Here is a 13364-nt window from a genome sequence, read left to right on the forward strand (position 1 = left end):
CTTAGTGATGGGCTTGTCCTTATCAATGGTGATGTCTCCCTCTATGTCAACTCCCACTGAATAACAGAGGTGACAAATGAGGTGAGGAAAGGCTAACCTTGCCAAGGTAGAGGTCTTGTCCGCCACCCTATAGAGTTCTTGGGCTATAACCTCATGAACCTCTATTTCTTCTCCAATCATGATGCTATGGATCATGATAGCCCGGTCTATGGTAACTTCGGACCGGTTGCTAGTGGGAATGATTGAGCGTTGTATGAACTCTAACCATCCTCTAGCCACGGGTTTGAGGTCATGCCTTCTCAATTGGACCGGCTTTCCTCTTGAATCTTGCTTCCATTGTGCGCCCTCTTCACATATGACTGTGAGGACTTGGTCCAACCTTTGATCAAAGTTGACCCTTCTAGTGTAAGGATGCTCATCTCCTTGCATCATAGGCAAGTTGAACGCCACCCTCACACTTTCCGGACTAAAATCCAGGTATTTCCCCCGAACCATAGTAAGATAATTCTTTGGATCCGGGTTCACACTTTGGTCATGGTTCTTGGTGATCCATGCATTGGCATAGAACTCTTGAACCATCAAGATTCTGACTTGTTGAATGGGGTTGGTAAGTACTTCCCAACCTCTTCTTCGGATCTCATGGCGGATCTCCGGATATTCACCCTTTTTGAGTGAAAAGGGGACTTCGGGGATCACCTTCTTCAAGGCCACAACTTCATAGAAGTGGTCTTGATGCACCCTTGAGAGGAATCTATCCATCTCCCATGACTCGGAGGTGGAAGCCTTTGCCTTCCCTTTCCTCTTTCTAGAGGTTTCTCCGGCCTTGGATGCCATAAATGGTTATGGAAAAAACGAAAAAGCAACGCTTTCACCACACCAAACTTAAAATGTTTGCTCGTCCTCGAGCAAAAGAAAAAAGAAGAGAGTAGAAGAAGAAGAAATGAGGAAGAGGGAGATGGTGGTGTATTCGGCCAAGGAGGGGAAGAAGTGGTGTTTAGGTAGTGGGAAAATGAAGGGGTAAAGAGGGGTTTATATAGGAAAGAGGGGGATGAGGGTTCGGCCATTTGAGGGTGGGTTTGGGAGGGAAAGTGGTTTGAATTTGAAGGGTGAGGTTGGTGGGGTTTTATGAAGGATGGATGTGAGTGGTGAAGAGAAAGATGGGATTTGATAGGTGAGGGGTTTTTGGGGAAGATGTGTTGAGGTGATTGGTGAATGGGGGAAGAAGAGAGAGAGTGATGGTAGGGTCCTGTGGGGTCCACAGATCCTGTAGTGTCAAGGAAAAGGCATCCTTGCACCAAATGGCATCAAAATCCACGTTTTGAGCCTTTTCTGGCGTTAAACGCCGGGCTGGTGCCCATTCCTGGCGTTTAACGCCAGGATTTTGCCCTTTACTGGCGTTTAACGCCAGTCTGGTGCCCCTTTCTGGCGTTAAACGCCCAGAATGGTGCCAGACTGGGCGTTAAACGCCCAACAGCTAGCATTACTGGCGTTTGAACGCCAGCTTCTTCTTCTCCAGGGTGTGCTGTTTTTCTTCCTGTTTTTCATTCTGTTTTTGCTTTTTTCATTGTTTTTGTGACTTCTTATGATCATCAACCTACAAAAAAGATAAAATAACAAAAGAAAATAGTTAACTATAAAACATTGGGTTGCCTCCCAACAAGCGCTTCTTTAATGTCATTAGCTTGACAGAGGACTCTCATGGAGCCTCAGAAATGCTCAGAACCGTGTTGGAACTTCCCAACACCAAACTTAGAGTTTGAATGTGGGGGTTCAACACCAAACTTAGAGTTTGATTGTGGCCTCCCAACACCAAACTTAGAGTCTGACTGTGGGGGCTCTGTTTGGCTCTGTTTTGAGAGAAGCTCTTCATGCTTCTTCTCCATGATGACAGAGGGATATCCTTGGGCCTTAAACACCAAGGATTCTTCATTCACTTGAATGATCAACTCTCCTCTATCAACATCAATCACAGCCTTTGCTGTGGCTAGGAAGGGTCTGCCAAGGATGATGGATTTATCCATGCACTTCCCAGTCTCTAGGACTATGAAATCAGTAGGAATGTAATGGTCTTCAACCTTAACCAGAACATCCTCTACAAGTCCATAGGCTTGTTTTCTTGAGTTGTCTGCCATCTCTAGTGAGATTTTTGCAGCTTGCACCTCAAAGATCCCTAATTTCTCCATTACAGAGAGGGGCATGAGGTTTACACTTGACCCCAAGTCACACAAGGCCTTCTTGAAGGTCATGGTGCCTATGGTACAAGGTATAGAAAACTTCCCAGGATCCTGCCTCTTTTGAGGCAATTGCTGCCTAGACAAGTTATCCAGTTCTTTGATGAGCAAAGGGGGTTCATCCTCCCAAGTCTCATTTCCAAATAACCTGTCATTTAGCTTCATGATTGCCCCAAGGTATTTAGCAACTTGCTCTTCAGTGACATACTCATCCTCTTCAGAGGAAGAATACTCATCAGAGCTCATGAAAGGCAGTAGTAAGTCCAAGGGAATCTCTATGGTCTCAGTTTGAGCTTCAGATTCCCAAGGTTCCTCAATGGGGAACTCATTGGAGGCCAGTGGACGTCCAGTGAGGCCTTCCTCAGTGGCGTTTACTGCCTCTTCTTCCTCCCAGAATTCGGCCATATTTATGGCTTTGCACTCTCCTTTTGGATTTTCTTCAGTGTTACTTGGGAGAGTGCTTGGGGGAAGTTCAGTAATTTTCTTGCTCAGCTGACCCACTTGTCCTTCCAAATTCCTAATGGAGGATCTAGTTTCAGTCATGAAACTTTGAGTGGTTTTGATTAGATCAGAGACCATGGTTGCTAAGTCAGAGGTATTCTGCTTAGAGCTCTCTGTCTGTTGCTGAGAAGATGATGGAAAAGGTTTACCATTGTTAAACCTGTTTCTTCCACCATTATTATTGAAACCTTGTTGAGGTCTCTCTTGATTCTTCCATGAGAGATTTGGGTGATTTCTCCATGAAGAATTATAGGTGTTACCATAGGGTTCTCCCAGGTAATTTACCTCTTCCATTGAAGGGTTCTCAGGATCATAAGCTTCTTCCTCAGATGAAGCATCCTTAGTACTGTTTGGTGCATTTTGCATTCCAGACAGACTTTGAGAAATCAGATTGACTTGTTGAGTCAATATTTTATTCTGAGCCAAAATGGCATTCAGAGTGTCAATTTCAAGAACTCCTTTCTTCTGACTAGTCCCATTGTTCACAGGATTCCTTTCAGAAGTGTACATGAATTGGTTATTTGCAACCATTTCAATCAGTTCTTGAGCTTCAGTAGGCGTCTTCTTCAGATGAAGAGATCCTCCAGCAGAGCTATCCAAAGACATCTTGGATAGTTCAGAGAGACCATCATAGAAAATACCTATGATGCTCCATTCAGAAAGCATGTCAGAAGGACATTTTCTGATTAATTGTTTGTATCTTTCCCAAGCTTCATAGAGGGATTCTCCATCCTTCTGTCTGAAGGTTTAGACTTCCACTCTAAGCTTACTCCATCTTTGTGGTGGAAAGAACTTTGCCAAGAAGGCATTGACTAGCTTTTCCCAAGAGTCCAGGCTTTCTTTAGGTTGAGAATCCAACCATATTCTAGCTCTGTCTCTTACAGCAAAAGGGAATAGCATCAGTCTATAGACCTCAGGGTTAACCCCATTAGTCTTGACTGTGTCACAGATTTGCAAGAACTCAGCTAAAAACTGATGAGGATCTTCCATTGGAAGTCCATGAAACTTGTAATTCTGTTGCATTAGAGAAACTAATTGAGGCTTAAGCTCAAAGTTGTTTGCTCCAATGGCAGGGATAGAGATGCTTCTCCCATAGAAATCAGGAGTAGGTGCAGTAAAGTCACCAAGCACCTTCCTTGCATTGTTGGCATTGTTGTTGTTTTCGGCTGCCATTTGTTCTTCTTCCTTGAAGAATTCGGTCAGGTGCTCTAAAGAGAGTTGTGTTTTGGCTTCTCTTAGCTTTCTCTTCAAGGTCCTTTCAGGTTCAGGATCAGCCTCAACAAGAATGCCTTTGTCTCTGCTCCTGCTCATATGAAAGAGAAGAGAACAAGAAAGTGTGGAATCCTCTATGTCACAGTATAGAGATTCCTTTAGGTGTCAGAGGAAAAGAAAAATAGAAGAAAGAAGAAGGAGAATTCGAACTTGATCAGATATAGTTCGAATTGTGCATTAAGAAGGAGTGATACTCCATAAATAGAAGGATGTGAAGAAGAAAGGGGGGGTAATTTTCGAAAATTAATTATAAAATTTTGAAAACATTTTTGAAGAACACTAATTGATTTTCGAAAACAAAAGTGGGAAAGAAATCAAGTGATTTTCGAAAAAAAAGATTTTGAAATTAATTTGATTGAAAACTATTTTGAAAAAGATGTGGTTGAGAAGATATGATTGAAAAGTTATGGTCAAAGAGATGTGATTGAGAAGATATGATTTGAAAACAATTTTAAAAGATGTAATTTGAAAACAATTTGAAAAAGATTTGATTTTAAAAATTAATAACTTGCCTAACAAGAAAAGATATGATTCAAACATAAAACCTTTCTCAACAGAAAAGGCAACAATTTTGAGATGTTCAATCAAATCATTAATTGTTAGTAAGTATCTTTTAAAAAGGAAAGAAATTGATTTTGAAAACATTTGATTGAAAAGATTTGATTTGAAAAAGATTTGATTTTGAAAAACTAAAAAAAATTGATTTGAAAACAAAATCTTCCCCCTAGCACCATCCTGGCGTTAAACGCCCAGAATGGTATACATTCTGGCGTTTAACGCCCAAAATGCTACCTCTTTGGGCGTTAAACGCCCAACCAGGTGCCCTGGCTGGCGTTTAAACGCCAGTCTGCCTTCTTCACTGGGCATTTTTGAATGCTCAGCTTTTTCTGTATAATTCCTCTGCAGTATGTTCTGACTCTTCAATTCTTTGTATCATTGACTTGAAAAGACACAAATTAAAAATATTTTTGGATTTTTTTAATAATCAAAATGTGACAAGAATCAAATAACAATGCATGCAAGACACCAAACTTAGCAGTTTGTGTACTACTGACACTAACAATATGAAAATGCATATGAGACACACAAAATACTTCAAGTCAATAGAATTCAAAGATCAAAACAAAGAAATATATGCATGGATTCGAAAATTATAACAAAAACATGCATTTGACACCAAACTTAGGATGAGACACTAAACTTAAGCAAGAAACATCAAATATTTTTGGTCTTTTTATGATTTTGTAATTTTTTTTTGTTTTTTGTGTTTTTCGAAAATTAAATGGGAAAAGGTATCAAAATTCTTAATGAGAATTCCAGGAATCAGTGCAGTGCTAGTCTGAGACTCCGGTCCAGGAATTAGACATGGCTTCACAGCCAGCCAAGCTTTCAAAGAAAGCTTCGGTCCAAAACACTAGACATGACCAAAGGTGAGCCAAATCTTAGCAGATCACTGCTCCAAGAGCAAAATTGATGAGAATCAACAAGCTCTTGTGGTGATAAGTTGAAACCTCGGTCCAATCAGATTAGACATGGCTTCTCAGCCAGCCAGATTTCAACAAATCATCATGAAACTCTAGAATTCATCTTCAAGAATTTCGAAAAAAATAATACCTAATCTAAGCAACAAGATGAACCGTCAGTTGTCCAGCCTAAACAATCCCGGGCAATAACACCAAAAACTTGATGTTGTTGCCGGATCTTGGCACTGATGTTACCAAAAGCTTGCTCAAAACTTGAACAATCCCCGGCAACGGCGCCAAAAACTTGGTGCGCGAAATTGTGAACAATACTTTTTCACAACTCAAATAATCCCTGGTCATGAACTCCAAGAACTTGGTGGCTCAATACCATGGCATTACACAACTTCGCACAACTAACCAGCAAGTGCACTGGGTCGTCCAAGTAATAAACCTTACGTGAGTAAGGGTCGATCCCACAGAGATTGTTAGCATTGAAGCAAGCTATGGTCATCTTGTAAATCTTAGTCAGGCAAACTCAAATATATATGATGATGAACGAAAATAACATAGAAGATAAAGATAGTGATACTTATGTATATCATTGGTGTAAGAGCTTCAGACAAGTGTATGAAGATGCCTTCCCTTCCGTCTCTCTGCTTTCCTACTGTCTTCATCCAATCCTTTCTTACTCCTTTCCATGGCAAGCTTGTGTAGGGTCTCACTGTTGTCAGCAGCTACCTCCCATCCTCTCAGTGAAAGCGATTGCATATGTCCTGTCACGGCATAGCGGAATTCAGCTGTCGGTTCTCGTTCAGGCCGGAATAATATCCATTGATACTTTTGCGTCTGTCACTAACGCCCTAGCCTGCTAGGAGTTTGAAGCACGTCACAGTCATTCAGTCATTGAATCCTACTCAGAATACCACAGACAAGGTTAGACCTTCCGGATTCTCTTGAATGCTGCCATCAGTTCTTGCCTATACCACGAAGACTCTGATCTCACGGAATGGCTGGCTCGTTTGTCAGGCGAGCACTCGGTTGTCAGGCGATCAACCATGCATCATGCAATCAGAAATCCAAGAGATATTCACCAAGCCTCGAATGCTTGTAGAACAAGAGTGGTTGTCAGTCACCTTGTTCATAGGTGAGAATGGTGATGGGCGTCAATCATCACCTTCATCATGTTGAAGAACAAGTGATATCTTGGTAAAAGAACAAGCGGAATTGAATGGAAGAACAATAGTAATTGCATTAATACTCGAGGTACAGCAGAGCTCCACACCTTAATCTATGGTGTGTAGAAACTCCACCGTTGAAAATACATAAGAACAAGGTCTAGGCATGGCCGAATGGCCAGCCCCCAAATGATCTAAGAACTAGATGTCCAAAGATGATCAAAGGATCAAAAACAATCCAAAGATTTTTAATACAATAGTAAAAGGTCCTACTTATAAGAAACTAGTAGCCTAAGGTGTACAGAAATGAGTAAATGACATAAAAATCCTCTTCCGGGCCCACTTGGTGTGTGCTTGGGCTGAGCAATGAAGCAAATTTCGTGTAGAGACTCTTCTTGGAGTTAAACGCCAGCCTTGGTGCCAGTTTGGGCGTTTAACTCCCATTTGGGTGCCAGTTCCAGCGTTTAACGCTGGGATTTCTTGAGGTGACTTTGAACGCCGGTTTGGGCCATCAAATCTTGGGCAAAGTATGGACTATCATATATTGCTGGAAAGCCCAGGATGTCTACTTTCCAACGCCGTTGAGAGCGCGCCAATTGGGCTTCTGTAGCTCCAGAAAATCCGCTTCGAGTGCAGGGAGGTCAGAATCCAACAGCATCTGCAGTCCTTTTTGGTCTCTGGATCAGATTTTTGCTCAGGTCCCTCAATTTCAGCCAGAAAATACCTGAAATCACAGAAAAACACACAAACTCATAGTAAAGTCCAGAAAAGTGAATTTTAACTAAAAACTAATAGAAATATACTAAAAACTAACTAGATCATATCAAAAACATACTAAAAACAATGCCAAAAAGTATACAAATCATCCGCTCATCACCCTCTTAAAGGAGAATTCCGACCTCTTCGCCTGGAAAGCCTCCGACATGCCAGGCATAAGCCCCGATCTGATGTGCCATAAGCTATCAGTGTACCCGGGATCCCGACCTGTCCAACAAAAACGCCGGAAGCTCGGACCCGAGCGCATGCAAGCAATAGAAGAACAAGTACAAGCACTGCTAGATGCAGGGTTCATTAGGGAAGTAAAATACCCCCTATGGCTCGCAAATGTGGTCCTGGTAAAAAAGCCCAACGGAAAATGGAGGATGTGCGTCGATTACACGGATCTCAACAAAGCCTGCCCCAAAGACCCATATCCACTACCAAACATCGACGCCTTAGTAGACACAGCCTCAGGCTATAGATATCTCTCCTTCATGGACGCATACTCGGGATACAATCAAATCCCGATGTACGGACCCGACCAAGAAAAGACCTCGTTCATAACCCCAAGGGCAAACTACTGCTACGTAGTAATGCCCTTCGGGCTGAAGAACGCAGGGGCAACCTACCAGAGGCTGATGAACAAAGTGTTCTCAGAGCACATCGGATTACAGCTGGAGGTGTATGTCGACGACATGCTGGTAAAGACACAAGAAGACAAAAACTTGCTGACCGACCTCACCAGTATCTTCGGTACCCTCAGAAAACACAACATGAGACTCAACCCGACAAAGTGCACCTTCGCCGCAGAAGCCGGAAAGTTCTTAGGCTTCATGCTTACTCAAAGGGGCATCGAAGCAAACCCGGACAAATGCCAAGCGATACTCAATATGAAGAGCCCGACGTGTGTCAAAGAAGTACAACAACTGAATGGAAGGCTAGCCGCCCTATCAAGATTCTTGGCAGGATCAGCAATAAAGTCACTACCTCTCTACTCACTCCTAAAGAAAGGGAAACCCTTCTCATGGACCCCGGAGTGCGAGAAAGCCTTTCAAGAATTCAAGGAATTCCTTGGGCAGCCACCAATCCTAACCCGACCTTTAAAAGGAGAAGAACTCGTACTATACCTCTCGGTCGGAAATCGAGCAGTCGCCTCAGCGTTAATACGAGAAAATGACCAAGGACAACACCCCATATACTTTGTAAGCAAGGCACTACAAGGGGCCGAATTAAACTATCAGAAGATAGAAAAATTCGCCTACGCCCTAGTATTCACAGCTCGGAGACTCCGTCCCTACTTTCAAGCCCACACCATCAAAGTTCGGACGAACCAACCCATGAGACACATCCTCCAAAAAACAGACCTAGCAGGACGAATACTGCAATGGGCGGTGGAACTGTCCGAGTTCGACCTCCACTATGAAACCCGGACTGCCATAAAATCTCAGTATCTAGCCGACTTCATCGCAGAATACACTGAGACCCCTGGAACCCCACTCTCATGGAACCTATATGTCGACGGGTCCTCAAACAAAACTGGAAGCGGAGCCGGGGTTATACTCGAAAGCGACCAAGGAACGCGGATAGAACTGTCCCTAAAATTCGAGTTCTAGGCTTCGAACAACCAAGCCGAATACGAGGCCCTACTAGCAGGTCTAAAGCTAGCCGAAGAGGTCGGAGCCCAGAAAGTCACGATCTTCAGCGACTCCCAGGTCGTCACATCACAAGTAAATGGAAGCTACCAGGCCAAAGACCCAACTATGAAAAATACCTGGACCAAACACAGGCCCAATTACGCCACTTTTCAGAGATACAGATTCAGCACATACCTCGGGAACAAAACGCCCGGGCAGACGCCCTCTCAAAACTTGCCAGCACCAAGCCCGGAGGCAACAACAGAAGTCTCCTCCAGGAAACCTTACAATCCCCCTCCGTGCTAAGAGAGGAAGAAACGCTAAATATATCCAACCAACAGCAAGGATGGATGACCCCCATACTCAACTACCTGAAGTCAGGAACTCTCCCCGCCGAAAGAAAGGAAGCTAAAAGACTCACGAAAGACGCCCAGAATTATACACTAATTCACGACGTATTATACAGAAGAGGATTCTCAAAACCCCTCCTTAGGTGCGTCCCGACCTCAGAAACAAAAAGCGTCCTTGAAGAAGTCCACGGAGGCATGTGTGGAAACCACCTCGGAGCTCGGGCATTATCCAAGAAAGTAGTCCGAGCCGGGTTCTACTGGCCGACCTTGCAAAGAGACGCAACGGAATTCGTGAAAATATGCCCCCCTGCCAAAAACACGCCAATTTTCACAAGGCACCACCCGAAGACCTTATCAGCATCACCGCACCATGGCCCTTCGCAAAATGGGGACTTGACCTACTCGGCCCGTTCCCCCAAGGACCGGGGCAAGTCAAATACCTCATAGTAGGGGTCGACTACTTCACAAAATGGATCGAAGCTGAACCCTTAGCCACCATCACGGCTCAGAAAAGCCGCAAATTCCTATACAAAAACATCGTCACAAGGTTCGGAGTCCCCTACTCCATCACAACAGACAATGGAACACAGTTCACGGATACAAGTTTTCAGAACTTGGTGGCCGAACTAAAAATCAAACAGCAATTCACCTCAGTCGAGCACCCACAAGCCAATGGACAAGCAGAGGCTGCAAATAAAGTCATCTTGGCCGGGTTAAAACGAAGACTCCAAGAGGCCAAAGGGGCATGGGCCGAGGAGCTCCCCCAGGTACTATGGGCATATCGGACAACTCCACACTCTACAACGGGAGAATCGCCATTCCGACTAGCTTACGGGATGGAGGCAATGATTCCTGTCGAAATAGATGAAGGGTCACCCAGAGTCATCCTTTACAACGAAGAAGGTAACCCGCAGGCACAAAAGGAAGAACTCGACCTCCTCCCCGAGGTCCGAGAAAGAGCTCGGATCCGAGAAGAACCCTTAAAACGGCGAACAGCCCTCAGATACAATCAGAAAGTAATAAAACGAAGCTTCTCCATTCACGACCTGATTCTAATCCGAAATGACATCGGAACACAAAAGTCGGGAGAAGGGAAGCTAGCTGCAAATTGGAAGGGACCCTACAAGGTAACGGAAGTCTTAGGAACAGGCTATTACAAAATATCCGACCTAGAAGGCAATGAGTTACCCAGGGCCTGGCACGCCTGTAATCTAAGACGATACTACAGCTAGAAAAACTTGACCTGAGGTGTACTCTTTTTCCCTACAAGGGTTTTTTAATGAGACACCCGGACAAGAAAAACACCCGACCTAGCCAAGGGTAAACACTCTGTAAATATTCTTTTCTTTTTTAATACTAATCGAATTTTTCTTTTTCTTTTCTTTTTCCCTTCTCGTGATAAAACAAATCCTGAAAAGTATTCCGCCAAGGCGCATTAATTTATGCTCGGCAAAACGCAAAAAATCATTTGCCAAGAGACCACACAAGGTCGGCAAAGATAAAAGCGACGAGGTTCAAATTAATGTGAGAAGTTATAAAGCAACTCTGAAAAGGCTCAAAAAGCCAAAATAAAAGAAGTTGCAAAAATAACTTAAAGAACCGACCAATAACAAGGTCGGACCCAACAAAGGGAATACACCGAGGTCCAAGTAAAAGCCCGGATACAAGAAGAAGCCTTAAAACGGCGAAAAGGCCAAAGAAAACAAGGATTTCGAAAAACGCTTACTAAAAGGTTGCTATACAAAAACAACTAAAAAGTACAAGCGAAAAAACGAAATCAATTGGTAAAACAAAGTTTCAAAAAGCGCTAGCTAAAAGGTTGTTATCCAAAAAACAACTAAAAAGCATAAAGCGGAACTACAAGCCAAAACGCAAACAAAACACCACATAATAAGCTAAAAAGTTACTACAAGTAGCTAATAGCAAAAAAGTGTTCAAAGTATTTAAACCATCCAAAAAGAGCCCACAGGCCGGGCACAAAACCAAAGACAAAGGATTACAGAGAATCAAGATCCTTTCCGGACTCCACATCAGTAGGAGGCTGCGGAGGAAGAACCATAGAAATCGGGACAGCCTTGACAGCACCGTCATCTCGGTTTAAAACCTCCACACCAGATCCATCCCCGGCCAAAAGTGAAGTCGGGTTCGCAACCGGAACTTTGGGGTCGGACACCGGAACCTCATCCTCGTTGGGAGCAGGAACAATCTTTCCCTCCACAACAACGTTATCTGTACTAAATAAGCTCAGATCCAGGTCAGGAGCAAGAACCCGGACCTGAGCCTTCAAATTTTCAAACATAGCATCCATACCCTTAGCCACATGACCTTCTAGCTCGTAAAAGTCATCCTGAGCAGATTGTAATCTCTCCTTTGTCTCCACAAGCTCGGCATATGTCCGAGTATAATTCTCCGTCGCCGCCTTCGCCATCTCCTCAGATGCTTTCGCTGCCGCCACAGCCGCGGTAGCTTTAGCTTTCTCCTTCTCCAGAGACGCCTCCAGCTCAGTAATCCTAGCAGCCTTCAGTTCACTAATCCTCTCGAACTCAGACTGAGCCTTCTCAAGCCGGGAGCTGGTCGCACCAAGGGGGGATTTCTTAAACTCCCGGGCAATAGCGGCATGAAGACTAGCCATCCGGACACAACTCCGCGCCATATACTGAAAATGATGCTCCATAGACACATCATCAGTAGAAATAAAGGTCTGAGGGAGAATATGCTGTTCAATCCAACCAAGAGCATCAAAATCCTTGTCATTAAAACCCGCAAGCTCTTGAGAGGTCTTCTGTTTCTTGGGAGGAGGACCCGAGGACGAAGGCGGGGAAGAGTGACCGGGTCCAGAGGTCGGATGATCTTGATTTATAGCTCGGAACTGGGGAGTCGGAATAGCCTTCGACCGAGTAGTGACACCCACGGTAGTCTTCTTCGGAGAAGATCGGGCAGAAGCCTCAGCCTCAATATTCCGAGCAGCCACGGACTTCTTCGTCCGACGAAGGAACTTCATAGAATCCGTCTGAGAAGACATCTCTGCAAAAATAAAAAGAAAAGGATTACCACAACAGAAAAATCCACCAAAACAAAGCAAAGCCAAAATACTGAAAAAGATGAGTCTCGGAGAGGTCGGGAACTACCTAACTCGGAACGGAGAAGGCTTGGATCTCCCAACATTTTCTTCGTGTCCAAGTGAGGTGCCCGACCCCATAAACTGCTTACCACACCCACAAAAGCCTGCTCCACCTCATCTAGACTCTCAAAGGTATACTTAGTAGACACTACATTCTCCTGCCAACAAAGAGGAAAAGAAGGCTCCCCACTCTCATCTAGAAAGAAAGGTCGGACGTCTCCAGTAGCCCGGACCTTGAAATAAAAGTTCTTAAAATCGTGAAAGGACTCATCATACAGGGTACAAAACTTCCTTCCCTGGTTAGCCCTAAAAGAGACCCAAGATACCTTTTCTCCACCCGACCCCGGCTTCGTCAACACAAACAAATAGGAAAAAAAGAGAAATAGAGGGAGCAACGCCCAAGAACTGACACAAAAGTTGAAACAGCTTTAAAAACGCCCAAGAATTTGGATGGAGCTGCGTAGGAGCAAGATTACAAGACCATAACACCTCAGACTCCAGATCGGTGAAAGGAAGTCGGACACTCAGCTTAGAGAAAAAACAATCATAAGCATAAAAGAAGAGCTTCTCGGAACTATCTAGGGGCGGGAAGCACACTCTCTCCTCAGAATCCGGGGCTACTAGTTCATAATCCCTCTCAGACTCTCTATTTTCACATATGCTACAATGCCTACGGAACCTAGCTAAATACTCAGAATCTACCACAGAAGGGACTTTTAGAGGAAGAGGGTCTACCCAATCAAGACCACATGGAATTTTAGTCGACATCGCTTGAAGAACCTTTCGAGACATAAAAATTCTTACCTACAAAGAAGAATACAACAGCAAGCAAAAATCACATAAAGAAGACAGCGAAAA

The 13364-nt window shown here is 44.0% G+C and overlaps 1 non-coding gene across 1 annotated transcript; it reads left to right on the forward strand.

The window, feature by feature from the left end:
• The first annotated feature begins 3392 nt into the window (after nt 1-3392).
• LOC130952359 (small nucleolar RNA R71) lies at nt 3393-3500 on the forward strand. Its single transcript, XR_009074539.1, has one exon. It is a non-coding gene; the product is annotated as a small nucleolar RNA R71 (small nucleolar RNA).
• Nucleotides 3501-13364: the final 9864 nt, after the last annotated feature.

The sequence above is a fragment of the Arachis stenosperma genome, chromosome 9 (genome assembly GCF_014773155.1).
Source record: "Arachis stenosperma cultivar V10309 chromosome 9, arast.V10309.gnm1.PFL2, whole genome shotgun sequence".
Lineage (NCBI taxonomy): Eukaryota > Viridiplantae > Streptophyta > Magnoliopsida > Fabales > Fabaceae > Arachis > Arachis stenosperma.